At 39.2% G+C, this 16931-nt stretch overlaps 1 long non-coding RNA gene across 1 annotated transcript in view; it reads right to left on the bottom strand.

The window, feature by feature from the left end:
* The window catches only part of LOC141276974 (uncharacterized), a 45924-nt gene extending 30356 nt beyond the window's left edge, over positions 1-15568 (bottom strand). The window contains exon 1 of the long non-coding RNA XR_012327462.1: positions 15455-15568. This is a non-coding gene — a long non-coding RNA (uncharacterized lncRNA). The remainder of the gene's footprint in view (positions 1-15454) is intronic.
* Positions 15569-16931: the final 1363 nt, after the last annotated feature.

Below are 16931 nucleotides of genomic sequence, written 5' to 3' on the forward strand. Positions count from 1 at the left end.
TGGTTCGCTTCCAGGAGACTCACAAGACCTCTCTAGCGATCTTCATACTCTCTGCCTGGTGGGGAACAAAGATGGGACGAACTTCTTACAAGGAGCCACCACAGACATACACTGAGAGGCACGTTCCTCCTCCCAGGCTGAGTGCCGTCTGCAATGCTGAGATTGTCGGCAAAGAACAATGGGTATCTTTAGAGATAAAAGCATTACCTAAATGCAAGATTTTGTCAGGTAATGACCTCACGATTTTCACCGTATCTCACAATTGCTGTCTGGTGGTGATTATAGGGTAGGGAGCAGTGTGTTTCTTGGAAAGATCCAGATTACGCCTGGGAGGGAGGTAAGTTGTCTGGCAGGACTGACATGCAATGAAAGATTATAAAAACCTGGTTTCTCCAGTCTGACAATGAGCATGGTTAGAAAGGAACTTAATTGCACCATTTAAGATTAGGAAAGGTACAAGGGGAACAAAGTTATCAATTCCAAGCTTAAAATGCCATCGCACAATATGAGAATAAGTACTCATATGAATGGCACAGCAAGAAAATTTAAAAACCAATAAAATGAAATACTTCTGCACACTGGAATTCAGTGCTGCAGGAGATCAGAGAGTCAAATGCAGCAGCTGTATTTTAAAAGGAAGTTGAATAATTTTATGACCACTATAAAAGAGGAGACAGGCTTAAATTGCTACAGGAGGTTAGAAATGAGGAAAAACTTCATAACTACAAAAGTCGTAAGACCTGTGTGTAGGCTTAGTCAGAGTATTTTGATTTGCCACATTTTCTTTAGCTTTACCAGGATTTGTCACTCCTATTAGCCAAACCAGAAACTGTTCAACCTCAAAGCCCATGACCTTTTGTTTTGCTCTGTGTGGCTCACCATCTTTTGTCTTCCCCATTTGTAACATTACCAAGGCATTTATCACAGACTCCCTGGTGATACCTCCCTGGAAACACGTGTCCACCAAAGTGACTGGCCAGATGCTGTTTACTTTGCACACAGATTTCTGAAAGCTACTTTACGCCTTCAGTCTCTCCTCCACTTCAAGTCACATTATAGCCCTGAGGAGATACTGGGAGCAGACTCCAAACTACACCGAGAAATGCCATTAGATTTCAAATCAGTTGCTTTAACCTCTTATGCACCACAGACCACAATAATCCATCAGACGATGCAGGTTTAACCACATTCTGCCTCTCCCCAGTAGCCAACAATAGGCTTTTAGATAAATTAGGATTTTCATTCTGTTGACTGTCTATTGCCTCACACTCCCTACGGGATCATTTCTTGGATGGTGGCACCCTGAAATAATCCCTTGCATTGGTGTAGCACTTCAGAAGTTACGGCATATTTCTGTATCCATATCATTTGATATGGAAGTCAGGGTAGGGCAAATATTAACATAGCCTGTTGAAAAATGAGAAATCAAGCTTCACTTCTGCTCAAGCGCTTATACTTTCTGATTCCTGGTCCTTTTCAATACAAAAGATGACTTACTACAGCTAAGAAAGCTGGACATTTTATTCACAAATCTCCCTCCTTCCTCTGCCACTTTACTTAAATGCTCTACCACATCTAGAATGGTCTGCTGTTTCTTTCTAATAGTTTTAGTTTACTAAATGCAATTTACTCCATGAAAACAACTTTCATTCACTTAAAATATTCTCATACCCCAAGCAATTATCCCTAATACACATATTTCTCTAGGCCTCTTTCCCTAATCTTCTGAAAAATCATGTTTGCATCCATAAAATACCCAGGGACAGTTAAGGTGAATCAAATCCACAATGTTAGTCATTTTATATGCCTCACAAATTCAGGAACATCTTCCATATGAGCGTTCATATCTTCTTTCATTTATTCAATAAATATTTGAGCATTTTCTATGTACCAAGACACTGAGGATATGTAGCAGAGAATGAAACAGACTAACATTCCAGACCTTATTGAGTTTAGAGTCTAGTGGGGAAGACAAACAGTAAACAAAGTAGCTAAGAAATTTATAGAAGTGATAGAGTCTAAAAAATATAAATTTGGTAAAGAAGGAAAAAAGTGTCAGGATGGAGGCAAGTAGATAAAATTTTGAATAAGTGGATAAGGCTTCACTGAAAAGATGGACTTTTGAGTGAAAATCAATGAAGCAAAAGAGATAGCCATGTGACTATCTGAGGGAAGAGTATTTCATATAAAGGAACAGCAAGTGCAAAGGCCCTGAGGTGGAGGTCTGACTATGTGTTTCAAGCAAGAACAAAGAAGCCTGTGTGGTCAGAGTGGAATTAAGGAGGACATAGTGGTAGAAAGTAAAGTCAGAGAGACACTGGAATGATAATAATACAGGGCCTGGTAGGAGATGGAGACCATGTGTGAAGAGAATGATATGCACTAAGTTATACTTTACAAGATATCTATCTGATTGGTTGAAACTAGGCCAAAATGGGCAAGAGCAGAAGAAGGAAGATCAGTTAGGAGTCTATTGCATTAATGCAGGCAAGTGACTCAGGAGTCATAGTGAATGTGGTAGGAACGGGATAAATTTAAAATATATTTTGAAAGTAGAATCAGTTGATTTTATGACAAATTATACGTAGAATACCAGAGAATGAGTGGAGCCGGGGATAACACAAAGATTTTGGCTAGAACAGGTAGGCAGATGAATTTTCTATTAATGAAGATATGGAAGGCAAGTGTAAGAGCAGATTTGGAGGTGGGGAATATCAGCAGATCTACTTGAGAAATGTTAAGTGTGTGATGTCTATTAGACATTCCTGTGGAACCTCAAGTAAGCATTGTGTATATGGAATATTTGGATGCATTTGGATTTTGAAGTTCAGAGAAGAGGCCCAGGCAGGAGACATAAACACAGACATTAATAAGCATGTAGGTGGTAAAGATAATATTTAGAAATGAAACAGGATGAGATCCCCTGGGGAGTGGGAGAGAAGGGTTAGAAAAGAGAAAAAGTTTAAGGAGTGAGCCTTGCACATTTCAACATGTAGAAATTGGAGAGACAAAAAAAATGGTAAAGATATATCTAGAAAAGTAAAAGAAAATCTAGGTAAATGTGGCATCTTAGAAGTCAGGTGAAGAAAGTTTCAAAGACAGAGTGATAATCTAAGTCAAATGCCTCTGATAGGTCAAGTGAAATATGAGAAATAATCTTTAGATTTAGCAACAAGGAGATCATTGGTGACCTTGTTAAGAATGGTTTCACTGGTATAGTGGGGATTAAAGGATAATTTAAGTGGATTAAAAAGAGAGAGGAGAAGAGTAATTGGAAACAGAAAGTCAGCAAACATAGATAACTCTTTCAAGGGAAAATGGGATCATACCTAAAGGAGGAAGTAGGGACATGAGAGGGTATTGTTTTTTTTAATATTGGAAAAATAAGGACACAATTATAATCTAATTGGAATAATCCAATTTAAGGAGGTTTGCCGAGCTACAGAAAAAGGGGGAGAATTGCTGAAGTGTTGTCTCTGAGTAGGGAAGGCAGGATGGGGTCTAATCATTCATGGAGTGTTTAGCCTTAGCCAGGAATATGAAGTTCACTTACAGCAAAAGAAAGAAGGTAGAATTGAGATAAAGGTAGGTGATTAGAGCATGTAGACATTTCTTCTGATTGCTCTTATTTTACCACTGAAGTAAAAAGCAGCATTGTTAGGCCAGAGTTAGAATGGGATGGGGGTGCTTGGGATGATTGACAGAGAGGAAGTACATAGCACACATCTAGGAGACTGGGAGAATGAATGGATTGGTAGGATGGCTGGCAGCCTTAAATTCTGCCTTGAAAGTAATGATCATGTGTCTAAAGTGAAAACAGTCATCGTGAGTTTGATTTTGTCTCACTTGTACCAGCTGCCTGGATTCAGTCACAGAAGTACTCAAAAGCTTGTTTTAACCAAGGTTGTGATTCAGCCAAGTATAACAAAGGGAAAGGGAACAAGGGACTTGAGGGTACAGTAGGCCCTCCATATGCATGGGTTCTGCATCTGGGGATTCAACTGACTGCAGACTGAAAATTTTTCTTGTTTTAAATTCCAGAAAGTTCCAAAAAGCAAAACTTCAATTTGCTGTGTGCCAGCAACTACTTACATAACATTTACATTGTATTAGGTATTATGAGTAATCTACAGATGACTTAAAGATACAGGAGGATGTGTGCAGATTATATGGAAACACTACTCCATTTTACATAAGGAACTTGAGCATCACCAGATTTTGGTATCCCGGGGGGGTGAGGGGGGTTCTGGAACCAATCCCCTATGGATACTGGATTTTGACGGATGACTGTATTTGCAGATGACAAGTGAATGAGTATAATGATTGGCCATAGATTTCAAACTAGATAAGAGGTTAGGAGAGGAGGTTAGGGATTTAGAGAAAGTGAAAAAGTAGTAGGAACCGGGGGGGTGGCGGGAGTGAAAAATGGTTGCAATTGAGGTAACTGAGGAAGCAAACTGGGAAGAAGGGGCGGGGTTGGTAATCAGTTAATGAGATGATTGAGGTAAAATGTGTTTGGATAATAAAAAGATCAAGATTATAGCCATAGGAGTGGTTGGCTGAGGTCCAATGAAGGCTAAGAAACTGGGCGTGCAGAGGACTGACTGGAAAGGTGATTTGTGTGGACTTGTAATCACTAAGCATGTGACATGAGTGGTACTGGAGTGAGGAGTAGTAAGATAAATTCTCAAGGGATGCAGCATACTAGCCAAAGGGATGGATGGGACAGTGGATGGTGGCAACAAAAGGTGTAGCAGATGATACTGTAGTCTGATGACAGGGGAGTAAAAGTTGAGTCTATTTAAGGAAGAGGAGGGTAGACAGAATGATCTGAAAGTGGTCAAAATGAAACAGCCTAATCCATCTCATCCTTTTTACAAGGAATGTGGGAGATAAATGCTATATTTGAGGGTCTCCAGGGGAAGTAAGCCAGGCTTTAGTTAGACAAGAAAAATGAAAGGAACTTTGACAGAAGAGGTTGAGAATATAGGGATGTTTTTGCAGTTGACCATTTGTTCCAGAAAAGTTAACATGGTTTAGGAGCTAAGAAGTGAGGCAATGAGGATGAGAGTCTGGAATGACTTGGGGTCCCTGGGCTTTTTGTGGTAACTGACCTGAACAGGGGTGAAAGGCATGGTGAGGTTAGTCCTCACGGCTTCAAGGCTGTGAGCTCTCTCATCCTTATAAGTGGGCTCTCATTCCAGCGAGTGAGCTCTTGTTCAGGAACTTCAAGAGTTCTAGACTCTTAATTGTGGAAATGTGGAAGTTGCAGAGGGGCAGTCTTATTCTTAAGGCACAGCTAATCTCCTAAACCCTGCTGCTGTGGCCTGCAGAGGAGTGGCTGTCCCTAGTGTTCTGACGCCTTCTTGACTTCTGTCAATAAGGCTCCGAGGCTGCAGAGACGGCAAAGGCAAGAGTGAGCCCTCCTTCTGGTGTCCACCTCCCACTACAGTGGTAGCCAAGGTCGTCCAAAGAGAGCAAAATAGCTGAGGCGGCTTGTGGAGAGTTTTAAGGAAAACCTTAACCATACATCCACATATATTCGTTTCATTAGAGTACATACATATATTTCATTCATTAGAGTATATGAAATATTTACCAAAAAAAAAAATTTGGAAGGAAGGAATATTGAGAAGCCTACAGCTTCAAAGGAGATTTAGCTGGTCTCCTTTGGTTTTTTTTTTTTTTTTTTTTCTGAGTGTTAACACATCAAGCTCAACCTGAGGAAACAAAGATTTGGTAGTAAATTCCATATGTTTCCCAGATAGGGTTGCTAGGTAAAATACAGGATAACCAACTAAATTTGGATTTTAGATAAGCTATGAATAATTTTTCAAAATATAAGTATGTCCCATGCAATATTTCTCTTTATTGTATTTTTATTTGCTATATTTGACAATCTTATCCCAAGGGAATTTTAGAAAATTAATAGAAATGTTCAGATGGCTAATGGTGGTCTGTCTTAGAGTAACAAGCCCTGAATGCATATGTCTCAGAAATAGTGGAAAAGTTTTAAAGCCTCCTTCTCCCAAGTTACCCATTCTAGGTTTCCTGTGTCACCAACTGAGTTTGGAAGTATACAGCTAAAGCTGAAATAAGCCAATAGTCACCTAAGGTGCTTCCTCTCTGTTTTGCCCAATACACTCCATTATTCCCAGCGTCCCCACAATTTCAAATGATGGTTTACAGAATGGAGAGAGAAACAGTACAAGAGATTGGATATGGTAACCATTAGAAGGTGGTTTCAACGAGATTCCATAGTCATGGGACAAAAAGGAGACATTCTTAGGGATGGTCCCCAGGACAACAACCCTATCCTGTGAAAGGCCTGTAACAGGACTGGCCTCCCCTGTGGGATCTCTGGCATAGCTCTGGATAAATAAATGTTCTACATCTTTCCACCCTAACAGGTTTTAAAGAAAAAGAAAAAAATGGAAGATGGAAAAAATTTTTTCTAATGAAATGTTTCAAAAATTCCCAATTTAAGTATAAAGAATTTAGAACAGCACATTAAGCTTGCCACCTGTGTTCTATTTACTTAGAGCAAAGATGATGTTCCCTGATTACTGAAGTTCATCAATGACCAGAGCACACCCTGTGTTATACTACCTACCGGTGAAAGTCACATGGGTGGCTGAAACATGAAAGAAATGCATTATGTTAAAAATCTACTACCAAACCAGGAGGCAAAAGCCAGCTGGATAAATCAGAACAGATTTCAAATAATCACTCTATATGAACCTGCAAATTTATCCACATCCCTATCTCAAAAGCTAACATATTTCAGGTTCTTTCTCATATTTAAATCTAGATAAGTGAATTTCCAATATCCTTTGAGGATGTAGCTGTTGTTTAACACTGTGATTTCATATTTATACAGCTCTTCTCATTGTAGGATCTTAGACCATTTTGCCAGCATAATTCAGTATTAATAACCGTGAAAAAAACAATAATTTCAGCTACGGTATTCTACTGGGCAACTAATCAGGAACACATTTATTTCCCTGGGCATTTGGAAGTTCCTGTTTTAACCTCAAGGAGAAAAAGCAGCCAAATCTTCTGACCCCGCAGAGGAAAATAAAAATAATTAAGGCCAGCCAACAGGACGAAAGAGTGATGTTTCCAAACAAACTCCACTTGTGAGAACCTCTAGAAAACCATTTTATATGTTTCAGGAAAGAAGAAATTGGTTTGGTAATGTGGTGACATTTTTTGACAACATTTATGTAGGAAAGGAAACCAAGATTATTGCATGGATTATACTACTTGGATAAGTTTGTATTTTTTGATTAACGCGGCAACTCCCCAAAATCTGACTATAAAAAATCAACTTGGAAATGTGTTTTTCTTGTGAATGAATGATTGGATGCAGCCTCTTCTATGAGCCCTGTACCTAGAATATTATATCCTCTCCCTTCACCCCAAAATCTTACTCTACCCAACAATGTAGCCAGATGGTTATTTGTATCACTGATAATTGATGCCTGATGCAGAGAATATTTGTTTCTAGAAACCTCAGTAACCTTTTCTCATCTCAATGGATAAATCCAATCCATTTTATTTTTCTTACCTACACACCATTTACCTAATTCCATATCAAGCCAGCTTCCTCAGGTACTTACACAGCCTTTTTCCCAATATTTAAATATAGGACCATAAGTAAAAAGGGGTTAGCACAAAGTACTAGTTCCTGAGTCAGGGAATAACCATTGAGAATTTAGTTTAAAACTGATAGAAAGGGGCTTCCCTGGTGGCGCAGTGGTTGGAAGTCCGCCTGCCGATACAGGGGACGTGGGTTCGTGCCCCGCTCCGGGAAGATCCCACATGCCGCGGAGCGGCTGGGCCCGTGAGCCATGGCCGCAGAGCCTGCGCATCGGAGCCTGTGCTCCGCAACGGGAGAAGCCACAATAGTGAGAGGCCCACGTACCGCAATAAAAAAAAAAAAAAAAAACTGATAGAAAGAGCTCCTGCAAGAAAACAAGAAAGTGCATCTATTCTGTCTTGTAACCAAGAAAACCATCCTGTGTGTGTGTGAAAATTAGCTGTAAAACTTGGCAGATTCTTACCAGATGCAGAGAATGATTTTTAAGCAGTTGAAATAACTAGGATAAACAGACCTCTTTAAAAGACATTGTGCATGTCACCACCTTACAGCACAGCTTATTTTAGTTGATTTGCATATCGAAATTCTTGGTACTGCATCATTTGTCCCATTTTAAAATGAAATCTCCTCTTCAAAGTTTCTTTTACTTTCTTTTTTTTTTTTTCTTTTTGAATCCTCCACACATCAGACTTCCTCCACCAAAACAGATGTCATTCACTCAAATCAGGTCACGAAACTGAAGAAGTAGCATGCTGGGAAGACAGACCGAGCCCTGGACATCATTAGGCAATGCGGGATTAAGTACCTCCAGAAAGGAATTGTATTTCCATGTCACAGTGGTCTGAGATGGATTTAGGACAAGACAAGGTAAGTAATAAGTATGTCTGTTGAATTTCATGAATCCTACTAAATCAATTAGTTGCTAAGATATAAGAAGATTTTCTCTATCCTCTTCCTCACCCCCAGTTCTACATAGCCCAGGAAGTTATCAAGCACAGGCGACTGGAGTGATCTGCCAGCGCTCAGCTGCTGCAGGGGGCTCCTAAATGGAAAATTACTCTGATTGTGGCAGTACAATTTCAGATGGCAAGCACTGTCCATGATGGTGAACCTCTCTGCTGAAGCTCAGAAAAAGGCCGAAGTGTTTATCCCATTTTAAAGACACAATTAGCTCAAGTTTTTATCTCCACATCTGAAGAGCCTAAATCAGACTAGTGCCCCGTGAGCATTTCTGATGGAGAAAAGGAGAACGCAGTCCCACACTGGGTTAGTTCCTTTTTCTTTCCATTAACTGACTTTTTGAATAAGCAGCAATTAATCACCCTCCTCTGCCTACAAAGACAAAATTAGAGCTTTGTATGCTAACTCTATTTGATGAGTATTTAGGGTAAAGAAATAGCAATATAGTCAGCATCTTCAACATCAGAATAAGAGCTTATGCAGAGTGTTGTGAACAAGCAATTTTTTTTTTATCTCCACAGGAATTTTTCAGCACAAATCATTTTTTAAAAACCAGAAAGTTATTGAATCATCTTTGGAGGTGTACGAAGTACAAATGAATATATTTTTAGTGATTTCATAAAACAAGTGCAAAGAACACACAACAAAAATGCATTGCCCATTAGTGTTACTATAAGAGTTTACACTTAATCCAAGCATTCTTCCGCTGCACTGGACCTTTTTGATGTTTTTTTAAATTTAAGTATTAGAGTACATTCACTAACTAAATATTTGTCCCTTGGGGCAGAATGTGATTTTTGAAAACTTTCAAAGCTCACATGGAAATTCTTCTCATCTGACGAATAAGAGCCCCCAAAGTGATCATGTTGAAAAACAATACTTCTTGGTAAGCACCATGTTTATCACATCTACTCAGTGAGGCAACATTTATGGACTGAGACATTGCCCTGTGTAAGGTGCCAAGATGGAGAGATACAAATAAGAACACATGTGCACCCTACCCATTAAGGAGCTTAAAGTCTATTGGGGAGAGAAAAATAGATAACCTTGACAATTGCAGAATGCCTTTAATGACTTACAGAGTGAGCTGAGAGGACCCACAAAGGAATTATTAATGAGAGGACTGGTTAAGAATGTTGAATTTGATCTGGGCCTTGAAAGATGAGTAAAATTTTAACAGAGGAAATTAGTAATGGATGGGAATGGAAGTTCGTGTTAAGCAAATGTGAGAGGAAAGCCACAATACACAAGAAAGAGCAGAGTGTGTTTATGGTGCCACAAGTATCCTGTTGTAAGTCAAGTCTTATATGAAAAATAAGAAGCTAGAAAAGTAGAAATGTGGTCATCAAAAAATGTACCACTGAATAGGACCTGAGAGAACATCTGATTCTACTCTCTTGCTTCATAAATGAAGAAACAAAAAGTAGCTAGCATAACTTGTAAGGTCCCAAGGATCACTAGATCTAGCCAGAACTGAACCCAAATCTTCTGCCAACCAGTTTCCTTTGCACCACTCCATGTGTAGGTTGGCATCACCTTCTGGGAAGTCTGTTTTGTAAGCAATAATGAGTGTGAAGTTGTTGAGCGGGAGAGTGACATGATCAGATATACATACATCAAGGAAAACTTTGAAAGCAGTTAGAAGAGACTGGAGGGAGAAAGATTGATGAAAAAGCTTCTATAGTCATCTAAGTTAGAGATTATGGCAGCCTGCACCAGACCTGTGATGACCGAAATAGAAAGGAAGCAGTGGATTCGAGTGTCATTTCAAGAATGAAATTGCTGCAACTTGGTGATGAGAGAGAAGAAGCTATTACAGATAATGATGAAGCTTTAGAGCTTCAGTGAAGGATATTACCCCATCACCTGAGAAAGGAAAAGGAGAATGAAGAAAAGACTTAGAGGGATAAAATAGTTAACTCTGTGTTTTCCTATCTTGGTGAATGGCATTCAATTGCTCATTAGAAGCTAAGAAGTCTCTGTTCAGCTTTCTGGACCCTAGATCATACATGCAAACATCAGTGCACATGAGGCTAAAACATCAACTTTATTAGCAACCGGTGAAGAACAACAACGAAAAGTAAGGTTTGGGACACTGTATTGGAGATGTACCAGAAGAACTTTCCTTTTTTGCCTCAAGTCAAGTTTTGGGGAAAGAGTAGTATGTCCACAGGGCAGACCCTGAGTCAACTTCCCAGGCAGCGTTAAGGGCAGCTTCACCACCCAGATGGAGACAGGATGCAGAGGAGAAGCCCTCCCCATAAGAGCCAACAAAGAAAGGGGAGGTCTTCTGCCTGGCTCTTTATTTTGAGGACACTAGTCCCACCCTCTAATAAATGGTTGTCCAATGAGTATTAAACTCTGACCAAGCTGAACACCCCTCCTCAAAGGGAACAGAGAGAAGCAGAAGCTTCCTTCCCAGCATGTCCCTGCAAAAGTCAAATTTCCAACAGAGTAAAAAGAACAGAGAACTTCCTTCCTCTATTTTCTAAGTCAGACACACGAGAGTCACCTTCAACAACATTCTCTTCTCCCATAGCAGTTGAGTGATGCTGAAGTCTGATCAGCTCTATCTCCTGAGCACAGCCCAACTCTGTCCTCATTTGCCTATCCCCACTGGTATTTTTTTCATATTTCCCCTAGACCAGTTCAGTAGCATCTCCCAAATGATGTCATAATCTGTGGCTTCACAACATTCCATTTCATTCTTTACAATACTGAGAGATACTAAAATGCAATGTAATTCTCTCTCCTCTCACTTAAAGCCCTCCACATGCTCCCAGTCATTTGGAAAGCATCCAAATACTTGACAATGTTAAATTTATTGCAACTATTTGTCGTCGTATCCTATTATCCTACTAAATTCTGGGTTCTCTTATTCAGGAACATTGTCTAATTTATTTGTGTATTGTTTCAAAGCATAGCAATGTGGCTTAGTGTTCAAAAAAGTATTCTGACCTGTACAAAACCCTTCCATATCTGACCCTGCTTAGTTCTCCAACTTTGTGTCCTGTCACAGCCTCATCAATTCCTACCTACTTTTCATGCAAGTTTTAATTCCAAGTATTCCAAACTATTTGCTGGTAACTGAATATTTTTTGCTCTTTCTCCTCACATTTGCACACAGTCTTTGCTCCCTTCCTTCTGTTCCTCTGTTCCTCTTAGATATATTCCTACATATTATCTATATTTCAAAATAGCAGCTCATGCCTCCTTCCTGCAAATAGCCTTTCCTAATATTATTTCTTCTCATGACAAAACTGGGCCAGGGTGAGTAGAAGACTCTTCCCATAGTATCTATGCATATTTCTAACTCTGCATTTATCAAACTGCTTTATAATGGTGATTTATCTTTTTTTCCTATATAGATGTGTGAATGAAAAATATTGCCTGCCATATCAGTAAACAAAGGATTTTGCAACCATCAAGCCATCACATTACAGCTGCCCTGATGGTGAGCCCTGAGGGAACCCAGGGTGAGAGAACACAGGATACTGGCCACAGATAGCCGAGGTGCATATTCAAAGGAATGATTTCAGTGAGCCCAGACTCTTGCAACTTCCCATAAATAGAAAAGCACTAAATTACTTAATTTGAGATATCTGGTTTTCTTTAATTAACAATAATCTTTTGATGTTCTGACTACCTGGTCTTTGTTGCAAAAACTCCTGTACATCCTGGCTCCCTTTCTTGCCTCTATGGAGAAGTCTCTCAGAGTTACCTGAGATGCTGTGTCCCAGGCTTAAGTCCTCAGATTTGTGCCCTGAATAAAACATAACTCTCAACTTTTAGATTGTGCCTTTTTTTTTCAGTTTGACAGTTGCTAAGTTTCCTATGTAGATGTTAAGATGCAGGCACAGGTCTTCATGTGAATGATATATACATAGATTCAGTAACTCTTGAAGGAAAAAAGGAAGGAAGGAAGGAAAGAAGAGAGGGAGGGAGGGAAATAAAGGAGAAAGCAAGGAAGGAAAAAACAAGTTCAGTATTTTACATATTAAGTTTTTCAACAGAATACTCATTGGGACATGTCCAACAGAACCACAAGGTGGAAGGTTGAGCCTCTATTCCTCTGTCTTCCTGCTAAATACTTTGTTTTACCAAACCTTCAGAAACAATTCAATAACTAGAGGGTTCATTTTAAATTGCATGTTAAGTTAGAAGACAGAGTAAAAACAAATCTTTTAGGAAAAGCCATGTTTTATTAAATATTTAACTTTCTCCTAAGACTTATGGAGTTATGCAAGTCAGAAAAGGTCTGCTCTTCAATTAAATGGTGCAACTATAAAAAGTAAATAAGGTCAAATTTGACTATGTTTATGAAGTATTTGACAATTCCCTCTACTACTAGAAGAGTATCACATCCCTCCAGTACATTGTCTGGTAGCTGCCTTCCCTCTGGGCAACTTCATTTCATGGCCATGGTGAGAATCATGAAAAACAACATTCCAAAAATTAAAATAGAGTCTACTTTTTCTCTGATGAAAGTCAAAGGTCCTTCAAAAAATTCTTATAGGAATAAACAAGAACACATGAAATACTCTAAAAGGATAAACCCATTATAGTTAAATTAAATAAGTTATAGCAGCAGGAAGAGCTTAGGACAATAAGAGATATCAAGACCAATTTAAAGTACTATATAAGTAAGTTGTAAGAAAACAAGAAACTTTATTCTGCAAAGTTCTGCTTTTAGCACTTCTGCTTCTTTGGAGAAGAAAGAAGAACAAAGAAAATTAAGGTTCTTCTTAATGATAGCATATATGTAATGGGGCTGACACTTCCACTCAGCAGGTTTTGTCTTTTCCTTTTCTATTATCATTTTCATGACAAACCTATGTGACTAATGTTCTTCATTCAGCCAATAAATGTTTATTGCATGCCTATTACATAAACACAACCGTTAACAAAACTCAGTCCTTGCCCTGAAGCTCAGCAGGTAAATTAACCAAAGGCAAAATCAAGGTGTGATAAGGGCTAAATTGAGGAAGCAGGTAGAAAGAGAACATAATTTAGTCTGGGGGAGGGGCTAGAGTGCAGATTTCCAGGTGGAAGTAATTGCTAAACTGACATAATCAAGCAAAGAAGAGTGGCTTAGCAACAGGGAAAAGGAATCAGAGGACAGAGAGGATGTTCCTGTCTGAAGGAACAGCATCTGCAAAAGAAAAAAAAAAGAAAAAAAAAAGCATATTTGTAAAGGATTTACCAACATTTCAATATTTGTAATTTATATTGTGGTGGAAGAAAAGATAGGAGATGAGGTTGAAAATATAAACAGCAAAATCATGAAAAATCTGAAAGGACAAGTGAAGGAGTTGGATTTTATCCTGAGGACTGTGGGTTGCACCAGAGTTTTAATCACATAGTTTGGGTTTTAGAAAGACTGTAGGTCATTAGTGTGGGATAAGACAAGACTGGAGACAGTTTGGAGATGGTTCTGATGACCTAGGTAAGAGATGATGATGGCCTAATTCAAGAGAGCAGTGATGCTGTGGAAAGACATGGAGATACTGGGATGGTATTAGGAATGAAGAAGATGTGACTGAACTTGATATGTAGTCGTGGGAAGTTAAAACAGAAGAAATTGCTCTCTAGGCTTTTTATACCATGTTTTTTCCTTTTTTTTTTTTTTTTACATGATCTATGAAAGCTAAGCACTAATGGTGGTTAAACACCCTATGAAGTCATGGAAGGCTGCAGTGTGGGCTGCATCCAGTTGTTTATATTGATGGCCTAGGAACAGTGATAAAAGAAATGAAACATTCTGCCCAGTTAACAGGAATTTTTTCACTGCTCTAGGAAAATGGAACATTCAACATTATGTTTAGGAAGATGAATGAAAAATACTTGAAAAGTAAGAAGAACAAGGACTGAGGTTTATAATCATTATTCTCCATAAAAATTACTAGCAGTTTATAAACCATCTATAAATACCTCCATGAATCTGATGTGTTTCAGAATTTAGTTTTGCTGTTTCATAACAAAAGAAGTTTCTATGATTATTATTTCATATGAGTTCACATCCCATGTTTTTTTCTTTGAACCTACAATTCAAACAAACCTCAAATCTAATCACAAAACTTCAGGTTTTTTCCTCTAAAATCTGGGAATAGATTGAAATTCTTTTCACATTTGCATGAAATCTATATGGAAAGTATAGTTCCCTATTAAGAGCCTTCTCAGCCAAAGATAAATATAAGCAAATTTCAAAATGTTCCAAGTACCATCAAGTCTGCTTTTTACCACATCAACCATGAGACAAAAAGAAGAAAAAAAAAAAAAAAAAGGGAAAAAGTACTGTGTGCTTTGAGCAGAGAGGAATAACAGTGAAAATCTAAACAGACCACACTGATAGTCTCCTTTAAGGAAATAAAAGTAAACCAGACTTCTGAGAGGGGAGAAGTGCCATGAGGCACTAAAATGATCAGTTATATCGCAAGAAGGGAGAAGAGAGAAGGGAGTTGTTCATAAGCAAAATTCTTCCCCAAACCCCACATAACAAACTAACCAACATAATACTCAAGGGAACTTTATTCTTTTACTGCTCCTTCTCTGAATGGTCAGAAGTAAAATCTAGTAAATACATGTTGATAGGTTTGAGTCTGGGAAAAACAGTATCCTAACATTACAACCCTTGGCTATAACCCAGCAAATATATGACCAAGCCAGAAATTTCTCCAACCATTACAATGGAACCACACAGCAAACACCAGGAATATTTTAAGTTCCTCTGAGTAGTATTTATTGTTACTACATCCCTTAAAAAAGAAATTGCCTTAAATTTTTGAGATGAAACTTTTTAATAAGTATTTTTAGAGATGTTAGAAATTAGACAAATACCTACCTTGATCTAACACCCTGCCTTGGGAGGATAAAGGCCCCTGAGAAGCTTACCTTATGTGGAAAAAGCATCTTGGCAGTTGTGATTAAGTTAAAGGTCTTGAGATGGGAAGATGATCCTGCAAAATCTGGGTGGGTCCTAAATGCCATCATGGTGTCTCTGCAGAGAGGCGAAGAGGGAGATTTGACTCAGAAGAGGAGAAGTTGATATGACCACAGAGGCAAAGAATGTAGTGATGCAGCCAGAAGCCAAGGAACCGCTGAGTCACTAGGAGCTAGAATAGACTAGGAACAAGGCTCCCCTAGCGCCTCCAGAGGGACCAGGCCTTGCCAACATCAGTGATGCTGATTTTGGACCTCTGGCCTACAGAATTGTAAGAGAATAAATGTATCTTGTTTTAAGCCACAAGGTTTGTGGTGACTTATCACAGCAGCTACAGGAAGTCCATACAGACATCTTGGGTATACTGGGGGATGGAGATGCTTCTCATCACTCACTTTTCCACTCAGCAGTTCTCCTACACAATGCACTCACGGCCTTGGACATATTACCTCGTAAAGAGGCAGAGCTTTAACTGCTTTAACTGAAGAGAGTCTCCCGGGTATCCTCACACTAGAGGAAGTTGAAACTTCTGTGCAATCAGAACAGCCAAGCCCCACTCAGGAGCAGAGTTAGGCGGTGGGTAAGAGACTATATCCTTTTCAATGCACTCCTGCTGCCAGTTGCCCCTGGACTCATTCTGGTAGCAAGTCAGTTTGTATGACTCACCGACTCACCAGTAGGGAGAAATCAGAGGCCAAGTGTGGGGTGATGGGAAGCCTTCCAGAGAAGGAGGCCCTTGTCTCAGGTCCGGCATTCACAAGCAATGTGACTTTGGGCAAGTTGCTAACCTACTTCACAACAGTGTCATAGGGCAGCTTTGCGATTAATTTGGAAATGCCTTTTGGTCTACAGAAAATCCATTCTGCCTGTGAGACTTGTATCTCCCAGAGCTACTGATTTGCATACCATGCAGCTCTGCCAAGGAAACAAGCATCTGCCTGCAGTAAGTACCCATGCAGAGTTCTCTTACAAACACAGGTTCTCGGCACAATCCAAATAAAAACGAAAGAAAGGGAGAGGGAGTCTCTTCCATTTGTTTCAGTCCTACTGATGAAATCCTATTTGACAGATTCTGATTCTGTTTCACAAACAGGTATATTGGCAAGCGTTAACTTCCTTGAACCCTGTGAAGCTGTTGGCAAATTGTGTTCAAACGCTTTTGGATCCTCAGGAATAGGGCACTGTATAAATCCAGGGAACAATTATGTGAGAGAGACAGAGCCTTTATCTCCCAGTCTTAATAAAGAACTAAGCAGAACGCCTATCAGACTTGTAGTTCTGACGCCAAATTGACCCCTCTGGGAGCTGGGAAAGTCTCAATCTCTTTCCTGCCTTATACAGCAGTGGTAATAAAAGAGCATACACTGAGGATTAACTAAAGTTCACATACTGCCTTGAAGAGAAAAGTCTTGATTTAAGTGCTGAAAA

This window comes from Tursiops truncatus, chromosome 18, assembly GCF_011762595.2.
Source record: "Tursiops truncatus isolate mTurTru1 chromosome 18, mTurTru1.mat.Y, whole genome shotgun sequence".
Lineage (NCBI taxonomy): Eukaryota > Metazoa > Chordata > Mammalia > Artiodactyla > Delphinidae > Tursiops > Tursiops truncatus.